General features: G+C 37.2%; 1 long non-coding RNA gene across 1 annotated transcript; it reads left to right on the forward strand.

The window, feature by feature from the left end:
- Positions 1 to 981: 981 nt before the first annotated feature.
- LOC136171620 (uncharacterized) lies at positions 982 to 16574 on the forward strand. Its single transcript, XR_010663896.1, has 3 exons — positions 982 to 1123; positions 2609 to 2689; positions 8946 to 16574. It is a non-coding gene; the product is annotated as an uncharacterized lncRNA (long non-coding RNA).
- The last annotated feature ends 655 nt before the right edge of the window (positions 16575 to 17229 follow it).

A 17229-nucleotide genomic window follows, 5' to 3' on the forward strand; every position in this document is an offset into this window, starting at 1 on the left:
GGAAATCTTCCCCACCCAGGGATCGAACCCTGGTCTCCCGCATTGCAGGCAGGTTCTTTACTGTCTGAGTCACCACTTCTGTAAAAGTTAAGATTTCTTGGCCTCATCTGAAGACTTAGGAAACTGGATCTCAACTGCAGCGGTAGGGAATCTGTACTTCTAGGAAGCAGCTCAGATGACAGCCTTAATGGTGTTTGAGGACCTATACTGCCCACTTATGGTTTTTCCAGTAGTCATGTTCGGATGTGAGAGCTGGACAACAAAAAAGGCTGAGGACCGAAAAACTGATGCGTTCTAACTGTGGTGCTGGAGAAGACTCTTGAGAGTCCCTTGGAAGCAGGGAGATCAAGCCAGTCAATCCGAAAGGAAATCAACCCTGAATATGCATTGGAAGGACTGATGCTGAAGCTGAAGCTCTAATGCTTTGGTCACCTGATGAAAAGAGCCGACTCCTTGGTAAAGACTCCGATGCTGGGAAAGATTGAGGGCAGGATAAGGAGGGGACGGCAGAAGATGAGATGGCTGAATGGCATCACTGACTCAATGAACATGAGTTTGAGTAAGCTCCAGAGTAGGTGAAGCACAAGGAAGCCTGGTGTGCTGTAGTCCATGCGGTCGCAGAGTCGGATAGTACCAAGCGACTGAACAACAGTGTTTAAAAGTTCCTGGGCCCTGAAAATAAAACTACTAGTAAACCTAACGATGGCTTAAAATAGTCACGCGGCCTAGACATAGACTACCAAACAACGAAGTTCCGCTGCTTAAACGCGGAAATAATTTTACAATCTTAAGAAATGAATTAAGAAAGCATTTTCCCCTATTACCTCAAACCTGAGACCCAATCACCGGCATAAACAAGCCGAAAGAGTGGGGCTAGAGCTATTGATTGACACACATTCCAACCAATCTACAACGGAAGAAGAGCGCGCCTGCGCAAATCATTATCCAATCTGTACTCAGCATTGGCGGAAGAGGCGGGGCGCCTGGAAACGGCCGCCGCAGGGTTGGCGGACTTGAGAAGGAGCGAAGATGGCGGAGTGAGGCTCGTTGTGGCTATCTGGCCTTTGGGCCAGGGGGCGGGCCGGCCCCCGGGCACTGGAGTGCTTCTGCTGGCCCGTGCGAGGTAAGCTGGGAAGGCTGGGGACGGGGAAACTAGCAGGATGTGGCGCGGCCCAAACCATCCGAGGAACAGAGTGCACAGAGCCTGCCCGCACTGGCGCGGGCCTTGGCTGGGCGCTGGTTTCCTTCCGAGCTGCCCTAGGGCGGCCGCCCCCGCTTTTTGAAGGTGTGTTGCACCTCTTCTCAAACCCGTTCCGCCACTGACCTTAGTGCCTTGGCTTTGGCTGTGTTTGTGCTTTCGATTCGTTCCCCAATGGTTGCACCCACGCTGGTGTATATCTGGCATTCTCTGTGTCGGCCATCAGTTTATCTTTGAAGAATATTTTAGTTTTATTGGTTTGTTTCTGTTCTTCGTCTCACAACTTCGTGCCCACTGTTTTGCCTGAGTCTCGGGTCTCAATCGAGGCCGGTCCGAGTTCTGAGTGTTTTGTGTCCCCGTCCCGTTGACCTTGAGATTTGATATAACAGGTCAGGTTCCCCACCCTCCCACACTACCCAGGCCCGGGGATTTTAATTTGAGTCTGTGTATCGTGTGTGTACTCTTGCTTAACTCTGTTATATCCATTTATTTCCACTACCACCTCTCAAACTTTTTAAGGTCTGAGAAAGCAGCTTTGTCCTTGTATGACCTGATAGTTGCCTAATGGCGCGTTAGTCTCGGCTGACTAGATGGAATTCACCGTAGTTTTCCAGAGCTGAAAGAGTCAGTGTACAATTTAATTTATATATATATATATTTTTATGGAGAGAATGAGGAAGAGTTTGGGGAATTATCATTAGAAAGTAACTTGTTTAATGGGGAGAGGTTACAAAGTATAATACTCAGGCATTTCTATTCTGTTTTTGTTTAACTTTATGGGATGCGTCTTTTTGTAATTTGGGTTGTTATGACCCCTCACATTCGGTCTTTCAGTTAAATTGTGGGAAGGGTTCCTGTTACTAGATTTCTGAGTTGGTGAAGTCTGTTTGAAACTGACACGTTAGGCCCAGTTCAAATGACGTGTCCTTTACAAATGAAGGTGACTGGTACACTTTTTTGCTGGCCCTGGATTTAGCAGAGCTGAAAATACCGGGTGAAGAACTAAAACCTTTCTGTTGCTTTCGTCTGGAGTAGTTTTTTCCTTTCATTTAGGAAAGTAAAGAAAATATGGGGCATAACATTCTTCCTACCTTACAAACAGGGAAGTGGTCATCTTTACTAAAGCAGAGGTCTTCTGTGGGAGGAGAGGGCCCACAGCATCATCAGATTCTCAAGGGGAACTTTGTTTAAAAACTTGAGAACCACTGTCTGAGGAGATTTGACATCTTTATAAAATTAATACCAGTGCAGATAAAGGGTAACTTCTTTTCTGATTGTTCCTTCCAAATAGTTTTTATAATGTTTTTAAGACTTATTTGGTTCATTTGAATAATTATGCACATGGATGCATATAGCACAAATAAGGGCTATATCCTTACTGTAATTTTTTTTTTCTTCCCCTTACTGCAGGAAGAACAGTTTCCTTGCCATTTAGGTGCTTTGATATTCATCTCAAAAAGAAAACAAAATGCTGAACTCGGGATTTGGCAAGTGAGTAAAAGTAGCTAATGCTTTCAAATACTGTTAAAGTAGCTCAGAAATAGCTAGACGAGAGTGGAACAAGAAATCATTAGCTTCAACTGAGAATGAATATCACAAGTGACTATATATCTATATTTAAGCTAAACATTTATTTTCAATAAAAGCAATGTATTAGATATAAAAGAAAATAAAAATTTGATCATTTGCCCAAACCAATAATTTTTATTGAATAAGGAGGAAAGATTTAAGTAGACTGTAGGAGATCAATTGATAAAATAGAAATGTTACTGGGCAAATTTTAGAGTATATTCACTTAAATTTGAATTATAAAGCCTTTTCAGTACACCTTTATTATCTTTTGGTATGAATCTATTCTGAATTTACCACAAAAGTAAAAGTACATTATGTTGCTCAAAGAGCATTAAGTGATAGTGCTTTCACAGTAGACAGTAAACTTATGTGCAAATTAGGGTTCACAGCTACTGTATTAGTTTCCTGGGCTATAACAAAGTACTACTAAGTGGGTGACTTGGAGATCAGACATCTAAAATCAAAGTGTTGGCAGGACTGTACTCTTCCTGAAGGCACATGGGAACGATTTGTTCCAAGCCTTTCTTCTAGTTTTTTGTAGTTCTTCAGCTTGTGGCAGCATAACTCTATTCTTCACAGGGCATTCTCCCTGTGTGTGTCTGTGTCCTAAATTCTCCCTTTTATAAGGACACTAATCAGATTAGGGGCCCATTTGGCTTCAGTATGACTTCATCTTAATTAATTACTTATGCAGTGACCCTGTTTCCACATAAGGTCACATTTTGAGGTACTTGTAAGACAACATATGAACTTGGGGATGACATATGACATAGTTCAACCCATAATGTCTACGTACCTTGATTGTAATATATGAAAACATTCAATGTTCAACTGCTTTAAGGGTTAAAATCTTGTATCCCAATTGTATAAGGTGCTTAAGTATAGTCAAACTCATAGAGCCTGACAGTAGAAGGGTGGTTGTCAGGGGCTTCAGGGAGTGGAAATTAAGATTTATTATTTAATCAGTAGAGAGTTTCAGTTTTGTGATACGAAGAGTTATAGAGATGGATGGTGGTGATGGTTGCATAATAATGTGAATGTACTTAATGCCATTGAACTGTACACTTAAAAGGGTTAAGATGATAAATTGTATGTTATGTGTATTTTACAATAAAAAGTGAAAAAAGGTACATGAAAAGTTCCAACTATGTATATTTTAATATTACGAAAAGGAATAAAAACAGGAAACAGAATAAGTGCCCTTTAGTTGGTAAGCGTTTTTATCTTATACCTTTAGAGTAAAGGCTTTGTTGCTTGGATTTATAACTTATAATTAAGTCCATGCAGACTGTTGAGTAAAAATTCAGCTGAGTTAACTAATTTTAATTGAAGTATAGTTGATTTACAATGTTGTCTTAATGTCTCCTATACAGTAAAGTGACTCAATTATACATATATATATATACACATACACATTTTTTTTGGTATACTTTTCCATTATGGTTTATCCCAGGACTTTGAATATAGTTCCTTGTGTTAATACAGTAGGACCTTGTTGTCAATCCATTCTGTATATGATAGCTTGCATCTACTAATCCCAAATTCCCACTCCATCCCTCTCCCACCTCAACTCCCCCTTGGCAACCACAAATCTGTTCTCTGTTTATGAGTCTATTTCTGCTTCATAATAGGTTCATTTGTGTCATATTTTAGATTTCACACATCAGTGATATCATACATATTTCTCTTTCTGACATCGCATAGGATGGTAATCTCTAGTTGCATCCATGTTGCTGCAAGTGGCATTATTTCGTTCTTTTTATGGCTGAGTAGTATCCCATTGTATATATGTGCCACATCTTACTCATTCATCTGTTGTTGGACATTTAGGTTGTTTCCACATCTTGACTATTGTGAATAATGCTGCTGTTAACACAGGGCTGTGTGTGTCTTTTTTAATTATGTCAGCAGAGTAAAGATCAGATTGACTTCATTAAATGATTCATGAGTCAGGCAGCCTCTCATCTAGCAGATAGAAAGGACCTCCACTGAGCTGTAGAAGAGGAAAGGTGGGAATGGGGCAGAAACTAGCAAAAAATGCATTATTTCAGGGAAGGTCATCCTCCTAAGAGGAACAGAAGGGTTCTGCTGACCAGGCAGTTCCAGACTGACTGGTTAAAGGTTACATTTCTGCAGGAGGTTGAAACTGCAGTTAGGTTAAGTATTAAGTCTTGGTTTGGTGATGTGGAGTTAGCACAAGGGACTCCATTATTGGACCTGAGTAATAGAAATTTTACATTTGTATAACACATTGATAGCAACCTATAAATCTATAGGGAACTGATAAGCACTTATCAGTACTTTTGTACTTGTACAAAGTAAGTGCTTTTGTATTTACAAAGTACCTTTAAATTCTGGTACAGAATGATCTCTAGTATACTTTAAAGGAAAAAGCAGGGTGCAGAACAAGGTGTACTTTCATTTACAGGGAGGAAATAAATCTACTTAAGCAGATCTATATTAGTATAGTCTATCCATATTTGGGGGCAGAAACTGTCCAACAAACCCTGCATTTGTTTCAAATAAGACACTTTAAAACTTAATTTAAATGACAGTGATACCCACTTTGTTTCTGAACTGTATTCTGAATTTACATAGCAAAATAAGAAAGTACTTAACTCCTATGGTATATCATTCTTCATGTCCTTAGAGGAAGCTAAGTGTATGAGCTATTTATTGATGTATAACTAATTACCCAAAATTTGGTGGATTAAAACAACAGTAAACATTCATTATCTTTCACAGTTTATGTGGGTCAGCAGTTAGGGAGCAGCTTGGATGGTTTCTGGCTTGACGTCTCATAAGGTTATATAGTCAAGATACTAGCTGGGATGGTAGTCATCTGGTCTGATTCTATGGTGGCTCATTCACATGGATAGCAAATTCATGCTGATGGTGGAAAACCTCAGTTCCTTCCACTGTCAGCCTCTTCCAGGGCGGCTTGAGTGTCCTTATGATACAGCAGCTGGCTTACCCCAGAACAAGGCAGAAGCCTCAATCCCACCTCTGACCTTGCCTCAAAGGTTACTCACTCCCTCATTCTTTTGCTCATTGTTTGAACACTAACTAGTATACTGCAATGCAGTTTTGACACTAACCATCTGGAATTAATGCAGATCCCCCACCCCCACAAGTCAAAGGGCATGACCCCCAAGAAAACTGCCCTTACTTTAGATGTCAGCTGTATTTTGGAGGATCCTCAGGACACTTCTACTTCTGACCACTTGGCTGCAGATTCAGGGATTCCGATGACCCTGTCAGAACCAATTTTTGGTTTCATTGGTTTTGTATGTTGTTTTTCTGTTGTCCATTTATCTGAGCTGTAATATTTATTTTTCTCTTCTCGCTGCTTTGGGTTTAGTTTTACTTCTTTTCTAGTTCCTTAATGTATAAAGTCAGGTTGTAGATTTGATACCCTTTTTTTAATTTAAGCATTTACAACTATAAATTTCTCTCTCAGCACTGCTTTTGCTGCATCCTATAAGTTTTGGTATATTGTGTTTGTTTTATTTTGTCTCAGATTTTTCTTTTTTGACTGCACTATGTCTTCAGTGCACAGGCTTAGTTTCCATGTGACATTTTAGTTCCCTGACCAGGGATCGAACCCATGTCCCCTGCATTGGAAGGTGGATTCTTAATCACTGGACCACCAGGGAAGTTCTTGCCTCAAGATACTTATTCTCAAAGTTCCCTTGTGATTTCTTCTTTGACCCATTGGTTGTGTTAGAGTATGTTGTTTAATTTCCACTGGTTCATTTACCGTAAACTCCAGAGATTTGTGGTCTCCCTCTAGGGACGAGGGGCTGTCAAAATTTTTTATTATACAATGGTTACATAGATCAACTTTGATTCATTTTTAGAACAGATTATTACAGGGGTTGAATACCAGGGGCAGCAATAAGGGGGAACCACCTTAGAAGCTGACGACTACATAAAGTCATTCGACTCAGATCCAGCTGGCACAAGAGCTACATTGAAAATTCCTGTTTTATCTTTTCATCCTCTCAAGTCAAATTTTTTAATATAAAAAAATTACAAGTAAATTACTTTTTCCCTGTATCATCAGCAGCAGTAAACAAGTGAGTTTAGGGACCCAGAAATGCCTAGTAAGGCACCAGCTTTACAGAATGTATGTGTAAGTTTTATAGATCACAGTGTATAGTTGTAGTTTCTTCTAAGTCTAGAACCTATTTAAATTTTAGCTTATGTTGGCTAAAAGTGTATTTAAGAGCCCTGGTATTCATTCATTTATTCAACAAAATTTTATTAAGTGCTTACTATGGGTCACACTATTCTAGGTGCTTGGGGTTCAGTGAACAAAACAGGTTCCTTCCTGGTGGAGTTTTCATTTTAGGACATATGACAAACTTATGGAGGTTGCCATAAGTTTGTTTTTATGTGAGTCAGTTTCTGTTTTATAAACACATTCTTAAATCATTTTTTTAGATTCCACATGTAAGTGATATCATATGATACTTGTCTTTCTCTTACTGCACCTAATGTGACATCTCTAGGTTCATCCATGTAGCTGCAATAGCATTAAGGAAAAGGCACATTAAAAAAAAAAAAAAGCTTCTTTAGTACTTGCTTGGTTTACATAGAATTCTTTCAGCATATTTATTTGTAGAAAGAACTAGCTTCCCCCTTCAACATTACTATCAATTAGAATTGAACTACAGAAAAGTCCAGTGGCTGGTACAAACCTTGAACTTGCCAGATTAAGTTTCTATAATGAAACAGCTCTGTTCTCCATATCATTCTAAAGGCCTGTCTGTGGATCTTCTCAGGTTTTCCTCTCATTTCCTCTGCTGCATTTATACCAAAGGCAAGTTCTGTAGTTCTTTTCCTTCTGTTTGATTCTGAATTAATTTACATTTGCCTTTTGTAGGTTTTCAATCAGAACTGTCAGCAGTCTTGTCTAGTTCAGTTTGGAATTGAGGTTTTGTTGTTTAATCTGTGTTGCATACTAAAAATGGAGGGCTAGGAAGACTAGTTAGCTAGTCACCATTGGCCATTTTTGTAAGCTTAAGTAATTTATTTAAGCTTTTGATATGCATTTGTAACTTATTATTTTATATACACATGTACATAAAATTTAGACTTCTCAGATGGTGCTAGTAATAAAGAATCCACCTGCCAGTGCAGGAGATGCAAGAGACATGGGTTCAACACCTGAATCGCAATATCACCTGGAGTAGGAAATGGCAACCCACTCTAGTACTCTTGCCTGGAGAATCCCATGGACAGAGGAATCCCATGGACCCTGGTGGGCTGCAGGCCATGGGGTCACAAACAGTCAAGCATGACTAGCACACTCACACATAGATAAAATTTATCATCTTAACTGTATTTAAATGTGCAATTCAATGGCATTAAGTCTATTCACATTGTTGTGCAACCATCACCACTGTCATTTTCCAGAACTTACTCACCATCCCAAACTCAATACCCTGGTCAATAACTCCTCACTCCTCCAATCCCCTTAGTTCCTAGTAACCTCTATTCCACTTGCTTTCTCTATGAATTTGCCTCATCTAGGTACCTCATGTAAGTGGACTTTATACATTATTTTTCCTTTTTTGTCTGATTTACTTTTGCAAATATTTGCAACTTAATTGTTATGTTCCATAGTAATGAACTGCTGATGCTTTTACATGCTTGCATTGGGTGATCATGGTACAGTACATACTGTTTTACCTGTGGTTATAGTTTACAAACTTTTTATTGTTCACTCTTAGTCTTAGGTAGTTGAAGATAGTTCTGAGTAAGATGATACACATGGTTTTGCCCATTAAGTATTTAAACATTACCTTTGAAATACAGTACTGCTTTTAAACACAGATGTTTTACATAGAATCATTTCATGGCTACTAAAAACTTGGAATATATTACTGATGTTTAACATGAAATTGACATGTATATCTCATTTTATATAATACTAGTTTTTATATAAGTCTTTTTGTATATATGTACATATTTTTTCTGGCTATTGCTTCTGCTTTTCTGATAATACTGAATTTGGTGGTGTGGTTGGATATTTTCTTTTAAACAATATGCAATCCAAGCAGTTTTTTTTTTTTTTTTCTGTGTTTTTAAATATTACTTTGAAAAAGTAAGGTCTTGTAGAAGTACCTATCTTAATCCTTCTGGTTTTTAATTTATTTTGTATTTCCAGGTATTTCTACATTGTCTCCTGGAGTGGGGTAGTCCTACTTCTTTTATCCGGTCACCTTCCCTATTGAAATGTGGATATCTCTTCTCTACACTTTACCTCCATGATTTGGATTGGAAAAGGCTGCTTTTCTTTTTGTTCCACCACTCAGATTCAACACAGAGAAGCTCCTGGGGTGCAGTCATCCTGCCAGGTTCTTTTGGAAGAAAGAAGCAGCTGACATGTATCTTCAGCTGCTATTTGCTTAATCACAAAGAAATTATTTCAAAAGCTGAAGGCTGATGTCTGGTTTGAAACAGATGCTTTGATGGTGATGTTTGCGAATTATTTACCTTTTGTTCCAAACAAGAAGACTGAATATAAATAGTAGGACATCAGGGTTTTGGGTTTTTTTAACGTCTTCCAGTTTTAACCACTATCATGATAAGCACAGCTGAGACTTGGCAACAGTAAATTCCAGATATATGTTCTAATTTGAAGTGAAAGAGATGCTTAAAGAGGTGGCTTACATATGTATCTAAATCCTGGCTTATCCTCTGACATGGATTTACTAGGTAAGAACAAAGGTACCATTTTGCAATAAAACCCTTGATGTGATAAAGAAGTAAAAAGACAAGATACCACAAGGTTACTTTCATATGTGAATAAACCATCACAAACCTATAAATAGCTATTTTTACATATGTAAGTCCACAGTTTGGGATGATAAGAGGAATTTCTCTCCTGGAGAAGGAAGCTGTGGTTGACTTCATTCTCAGAAACCTTTGGATATTTGGTATTTTTAAATGTTTTTTCATTCATCTAAGGAATGACCACATTGTGCAGATGCTAACCTTATGAATGCATGCTTGGGTTTAGTGAAAGATTGGTAAAAGGAAACAACAGTTTGACTCCAGTGATGGAACCCTCTTCACCTCTGTAGCATGAGAGACCTACTGTATTACAAAGTGTTTCATTCTTTTTTGTGGAGTCTTATATAGAGCTTGAGACTTGGTTTTACATGCTGCTAAGGCTGAAAGAAAAGTGGCATAAGTGGATTTTCTCTTCAGAGGATGTGATGGACCCTACAGTATGGCCTGCCTCAGCTATAGACATAGAGGAGTGGAGGAAAAAGGAGGACAGTTTCCATATTACTCCTTTCTCTTAGGAAAAAGAAGTGAAAATGCTTTATGCAGCTCTGTCTGAGTTTATGGCGTTTCCCATTCTTACAGCTGTTTTTTTGTAAAAGCATAAATAATTTTTTTCCTTTGACCCAAGATGGGTTCTTGGGTATTTGATTTGTTTTTCTAGGCAATAGGTGTAATGTTTGACTGAAAAGGCTTGGACTCAGGTAACTTTCTCCAGTTGGAACTGAACTTTCTTATCAGAGAATGAACCTCAGAAGAAATGTACCCAAACGTGATTGGTTCAGTGTAGATTTAGAAAAATTCAGAGTCTGAAAAAAAGGGGGTGAAAAAAAGGGGGAAAAAAACCCCCTCAAACAGGAAAAATAATTCCAATAAGAAAAGTAATGCACTTCCTTTCTGTTAAAACATATATTATCTGATGAAGTCTATAGGGTAAAGCTGTCCTTGCTTCCAAATCAACAGAGGACCATTGTATGAATTGCCAGGTCTTCGCATAAGAAGGAAACCTTTTATAATAAGTCTTTGTGAGTAGAGAGAGAATTTAAAGCTGCTTTGATGAAATTAAGATCAAATCATGTTAGATCATCTCTGTGATATAGGGAATGTTTGCCCAGGGCCATACGTGCTGTGCTGCTGAAATCTTGGGAAAGATTTATCAGAATTTGAGAGTGATCAAAATAGCCAAAAGTGGAAAATAGTTGAGCATTTTTAATCATTAGTTAAATTGGTCAGCTAGTTTGCACTGACATAAAACATTTTGGCAAAATAATTAACAGATAAAATATAATTTCCTTTAATTGTGAACAGTTACTCAGTGGTAAAGCATAGTCAAAGTAGCTTAGATAAAGGTAACTTAAATTTTTCTCTTAGTAACTTCTCAGCCATTTCCTGATGTTTTCTCTCAGTATTTTGGAATTGTTAAAAACAGTGTAGGAATGCTTTTAGCAATGGAACCTGCCTATATGAGTCCCATTGGTATGTTGAAAATATCAACATTTGTCTGTTAAACCCATCTTCCCCATTTTTTTTCTTTTTTTGGCAAGAATTGTTTGGCAGGGTATAGAAGAGACGTGTACCAGCAGCACCAGTGAAACTGTCTCTTTCCCATTTGTTTAAATATGTGTGTGTGTATCAGACTCATCTTCTCAAGTTGCTTTACGTATTTTCATTTCACAGCTTAGGAGACCACTGCTTAATGCTTTCTTTCAAATTGTTTCTGCATCTTCCATGATTTTCATCAGATGGCATTTAACAAAATGAATATATGCCAGTTGTACTTGCCCAGTGTTTACTTATTGCATCTACATTATTTTCCCTGATGTATTTTGTTCCACTTCATGACGGCAAAAGCTGTAATTTTAGGCAGGACTGTGCCTCAGTCTGTAGCTGTGCCTACTTCCTTTACTTTGCTCATGCGTGTTAGCTGGCATTTTTTTCTTTTAAAAAGTTGAACAAAAACGGGATATGTGCAATAGAAATATATATATATATGTATATTTTTTTCCTAAATACTTGTGGACAAATGTTACAAGTTGTTTAAGAACAACAAAATCACCAATGTCTTCCATTCTGAGACGTGTATAGTTTTGTAAGCATTAGTGCTTGGTAGCATATGTAGTACCATGTTAGGGGTTAGTGCATGAGCCTAGTGATACTTTAAACTTCAGGATGAATTACAGAAAATAACTAATAGTGTAAAAAGATTGGGAAATCTAGACCTTTTGTTTTTCCATAAATATCTGAATCTGTGATATTCTCCCTGGGGAAAAGAGATTAAAGCCGAAAGTACTCATTTAGGAATAGAAATGTGGGTTACATCATGAGATGCTGTCTTTAAGGATATTTAAGCTTTCCATTGGGTAGCTGGAAAGCAGTTGCCTTTGTGTCTTTATGAAACCTTACATCAAAATGAGGCCCTATTTCATGATTTGGCTTTGCTCTCAAGTTTGAAGTGAGATTGTTCTTACACTGTTTTCACATTGTATGTCTGGTAGGTTTATTGTTTTCCCACTCCTTTTGCATCAGATTATATTTTGCATGTTACCAAGATTCTGTTTTATTGCTTAAGTGACTTTTTCTAATCAGCAAGCCATTTATGCTTCCATCTGCAGTATGCTACATGTTAACAGAACAACACTGATCAGTAGTTCAGAGTGTCCTGGATGAATTTCTCATGGGTTTTTCCTGTTTCCAAATCTGCTGAATTGTTTATTGATGGGATTCCAGACCTTTTCATGAGAATTGGAAATGTAGCTAAATGGAGCCTTATCTAGGCTGCCATGTATTAACTCTCTGCTTGGTTATAGTAATTGCCTCAGGCAGCTTTCACTTTTTTCTGCTTTCCTCTTAGAAATAAAAGTTTGTTTTGTTCTGAAAGCATAGCTTTCTGTAGAAAAGAAATTCCTACCTCTAAAAGCTTTCTTGAGAACTTGGAAATGGCAGTTTTCTGGGGTGATTTTTAGATCTCAGGAGAGTTCAGGATAGACACAGATTCTACAGTTAGTATGATATGAAATGCAAAACATTTTTAATGTGGTGTGACACGTGCAGAAGCAAGCTTAAACAAATAGACTGTTGGGCAGCAGATCTCCAGGGACCCAGGTTTAGATTCTTAGATTGTACTTAAAGTGGTTGTACTCTTGTTTCAAGTAGTTGAGTGCCTGGGAGAATCCACTTCTGAAAAGCATTTAAACGTTTTTAAAAATACCTCTGATCAGGTAATGAATGCAAAAAGCAGAATATATAGGAAAGAATATTTCCTATTGCAAAAAAAAAAAAGCCATAAAACAAGCTGATAATTTTCAAGAGGTAGAATTTCAGTAGCAATAACAGTTTTGCATGTATAATAAGTTGCATTAGCAAGGTTGTACAATAGACTACTACTTGAGTTTGAGACTCTGTGATCAACAGATTTCCATGAAAGGAAAAAGATGTTCTGGATAGAATGTATAAATGTACTTTAAAAAAAAACTATGAATGTGCATGAATATATCATTATGTGAGAAATAGCAACTTTTGTGTAAGTTAAAGTTTAAATACTTTACTTGGTTGCTAGAGCAGAGGGTTAAAGCCTCATTAAATTTATCTTACCTGATGCTTAACCTGCTTTGTCACCTTATCTTTCTCCATTAGTTTCCTGGGTACCTTTTTTTAAAGAGAGAGAAGTTTGTTGTGTGTATATATTTATGGTTTAAAAAACAAACCAAGAGCTTGGATAACTGGCTTTTCCTCATGCCTATTAGTGTAGGGGAGTTAGGATTTAAAGGTGTTAAGCAAAAGGATTGAAAGGAATGGCCAAACACAGTACATCATCTAATGTAGATGTGCCAAGGCCTGTGGTCTGTTGACACCTTATTTTAACAGGAACCCAGCAAACTAGTTTCTTGATCTGAAGAATAACACAGCTCTCACATCTGGATGTAACGGTGTAACAAAGGCGACTACTTTTACCTCATGTTCACCTTGGCCATTTAGTACCTTGAAGATTCCCAAAAAGAGTGTGTTCCCTTGTTTCCCAGGGGAAGAAGCTGAAAGGTAAATAGAGTGGGTCTAAGAAAATAGTGCCTCTTGAATACTAAATTCTTAAATGGCAACTCCAAAGGATAGAGAAAAGGCTATCTTAAATGATTGTAGCTCCTCTTTATATGTCCTATGCCTTCAGTTGATGTTAGAGGCATTGGAATAACCAAGCAATATTCAGACATCTGCACGATCATGAGGACACCACTGCATATTACAGTGATGTCAACAGTTTAGTTAATTAGAACAATTAAAATATTACCCTCAACAGCCACATTAATAGTTCTAAATGCTCAAATGTGCTCTTAAGTTTTTGTGGTCTCAAAGTATGGTTATTTTTCAATATTGTGATCCCATGTTTACTCTTTATGTACCTGTGATATGCAAAATATGAAGAGACCCTTGGCCTCCAGGAGTTTACATTCTCATGGTGCTGCTGGTACAAGCAAATTGCTTCTAGTTTATTCAGAACATTGCTTGGCTGTTAATTATACCATGTTAGGAAGGATTCCTTGGCCAACAGTTTTCAAAAGCAGAGGGCTATGCTGAACTTCAGGGCATTGATTTTTGAGTTTACATTGTATTAGCTCTGCTGTTCATAAACTCCTTTTCCCCAGGGAGCTGTGCAGGTATGCTCATTAATGTGAATCAGAAACCATTCTGCCTAAGAGCATTTTCATCATCTGTACCACCTATGCTCTTCTATGCCATCACTGTCAGTAAATGGCCAAGAAAATTTAACTGCTCCAGAGGACATCTGTCAGTACTCTTTTCCCAAATTTTTACATTATTCTCTACCCGAAAGGACCAGAATTTGCAATTAAGCCTTTTATAACTGAGTAGTGGTCCTAATTTTAACCTTTTTGTCTGCGACTTTTGTAACTCTATTCTGAAGCAGCATTGTGATAGATGTGGAGCAGCTGCCTGCATTTCTAAGCAATCACTTTATTAACCTATATTTTCAGTTGAAACTGCATGTATCCTTGTAATTTTCCCTAATTCCTCTTAGTCAAAGAGTTTACTCTGCATGTTTATTAAAACTGGGTCTGGATGAAAGTATGAGCAATAGTGGCAGGCCCATAACTCTTAAGAGTATAATCCTAATGCATGGTTGAAAATGTACAGTGTTTATGTGATTACTAGTAATTATATATATCCATTTATTAGTAATGAAGCAATAGACTTAAACCACTATCTTGAATTATTGTTTGGATCATTAGTTTTCATTTTCTAAGTAAAGACTCTTTCTTCCATTGAAAATGGGAGCTAGAAGATAAACAGGGGCAACCACAAGACATTCAGACTGTCAGGAATAGAGCATAATAGTGCTCACCCTCTAACCTCTCGCCTGCTTCCATTAGTCCCCAAGCATGTTTAAAAACAAAAGGCACAAACTAAGCATGTTGAATAAACAAACAAGCTGCTGTGGTTCTATTCAGGTGCAGAGTTTCAGAAAGGGTATGGAGTGCCAGTGTGGAAGATGTAGTCAGGAATGGGATTTGTCTGATAACCAGTCTCATTTCCAAATCATGCTAGTGTTTATAGTTCCTAAGGACAAGAATTAAAATACTCGTTATTAAAAAAAAAAAAAAAAAAGTTTATGTGGCTTAAGTTTGGATCTCTTTAAGACTAGAATCTTGAAAGTGAAAGAAACAATAATGCACGTATTTCAGATGTTCCAGGATTTTCAGGTAACTGGGCAGCTCTTTGGATGGTACTGCTATTAACCAGCCATAAGAGTTCCTTCCAGCAAAGGAGCCCTTTACATTTTATGGAAATAGTCCTTAAAATATACACACATCTGTGGTTTGGTTTCTCTGTTGTTCCTGTAATTCAAATTTTCAAGGAAAAGTTTTACAGCTAGAGTTTTATCCTTAATATTTTGGTTAGACTTCATAATTGGTTGCCTAAAGTTTTTTTTATGCCAGGTAAAAAGGAGCAATTTTTCCCATTCTGAAGAAAAACCTTGTCATTTATTTTCTTGATGTAGAAAATAGACCAGTTTATTGTGATAGCTTACAATTTTTTGAGATGATTTTTGATTTTGAAATAACCCCTGTAAGAACATGTGATCATGACAAATGTACAAATAGGATTCATTGTATCTGAAAGAGGCCTAAGTAGAAGAGAATTCAGGATTAGACTGGTTTTCACTAGGCACCATCCAGTTTCATGTTCTGTGATTGAAAAATATTTTTTCCAAAATTATTTCAACCTGATTTTAATCTTTGCCGTGGGATTTGATTCCAAATACCTTTGGATAACTTTCCAGTAGTTAAAAATTGAATTACTAATAGTCATTTCACTCAGTTCAGGAAGTGAAATGTCATATCCCATATGTAAAGTTTCTCTTTGATACTTACCAGTAACATGTCTGCCAAACAAACCAGTAAAGATTGAAGGACAGAGTTTCTCTAATCTGTTTCCATTATTTCACTAGAGCATATTAAAATGTTAATATTAGAAATCCAAACATCACAGATTTCTCTAGGAACTCATACTTCTAAACCTTCAAGTCAGAATAGATATGTTAAGGTTAGAATTTTCAAAAGATTTTGTCTCCTTTGGTGATGGTATGCCACACCAAAGATTAAAATGTTTTTCTCCCAGGGATAAGTATTCTGGCAATAAATTATCATGAGTCCTTAAGCAACAGTAATGTTTTGACCCTTACCTTAAGACCATGTATCACTGGTAATTTTAAAAGATTCATATTAGAATAACCTTCACATAGACTTACTTCAGTAGCTTGTTTTTACTTACTGTTCAGCATCTTCTCCCTCCCATGGTATATAAGATAATGTTAAAAGACTTTCATTGACTGTTTGGAGTTTTACAAAAGGCCGCTTGCTTTCTAATCTATGCATCTTTGGAACTGTAGATGAAATTTTATTCTTTGCTGTAAGAAGGAAATGCTGTGAGTTAGAAGCTCTGCACCTGTGTACATATATATTTTGGCAATAAAGCAGCATGGGCTGAGAATGCACTCAAGTTTCACTCTGTTATTATTTGGAATGGGTAATTGTAATGACGCAGTACATTATGGAGACTGAAGAAGGGGTCTATTCACAGACCTGTGCTGAGGCAGGCTCCAGATGGCAAAGAAAACAAAGGACCTGGGTTTCTTTATATCAACTTGTAGCAGTTTCTGGTGTAGTTCAAGGAAAAAACAGGTAACCATATCAATAAAGAGGCACCACATTTAAAGTATGCCCTTATGCCATCCCCCTTTTTAACCTAAATTTAGGGCAAACTTTATGCTAGGTCTAGGAGCAAATGTGTAGTTTCTGGTAAGGAAATAAGTGCGCAAAGTCCAGTAATGATAAAATTATTGCAGATAATCCATCCTATCTAAAATATATAAAACATTTAAGATGCTTTTATATTTAACTTTAAAAAGTTAAATAGAGGTTTTAACACTAAGATAGCTCCTAAGTTCAGGGGAAGAAAGTTATTTCAAATTTAAGAAAGTAGATGTTACAAGCTTCCTTAGAGATTTGGCTGTTAACAAATGAAGAACAAGCTATATGGGTTTTGTGATGTGACAACTAATGTAGTAGTTACTTCCTTTGATTTATGAGACTTCATTTAACACAGTGATACATTCTACTCCCAAGTACTGTGCTAGATGGTGGAGTTAA

The sequence above is a fragment of the Muntiacus reevesi genome, chromosome 7 (genome assembly GCF_963930625.1).
Source record: "Muntiacus reevesi chromosome 7, mMunRee1.1, whole genome shotgun sequence".
Lineage (NCBI taxonomy): Eukaryota > Metazoa > Chordata > Mammalia > Artiodactyla > Cervidae > Muntiacus > Muntiacus reevesi.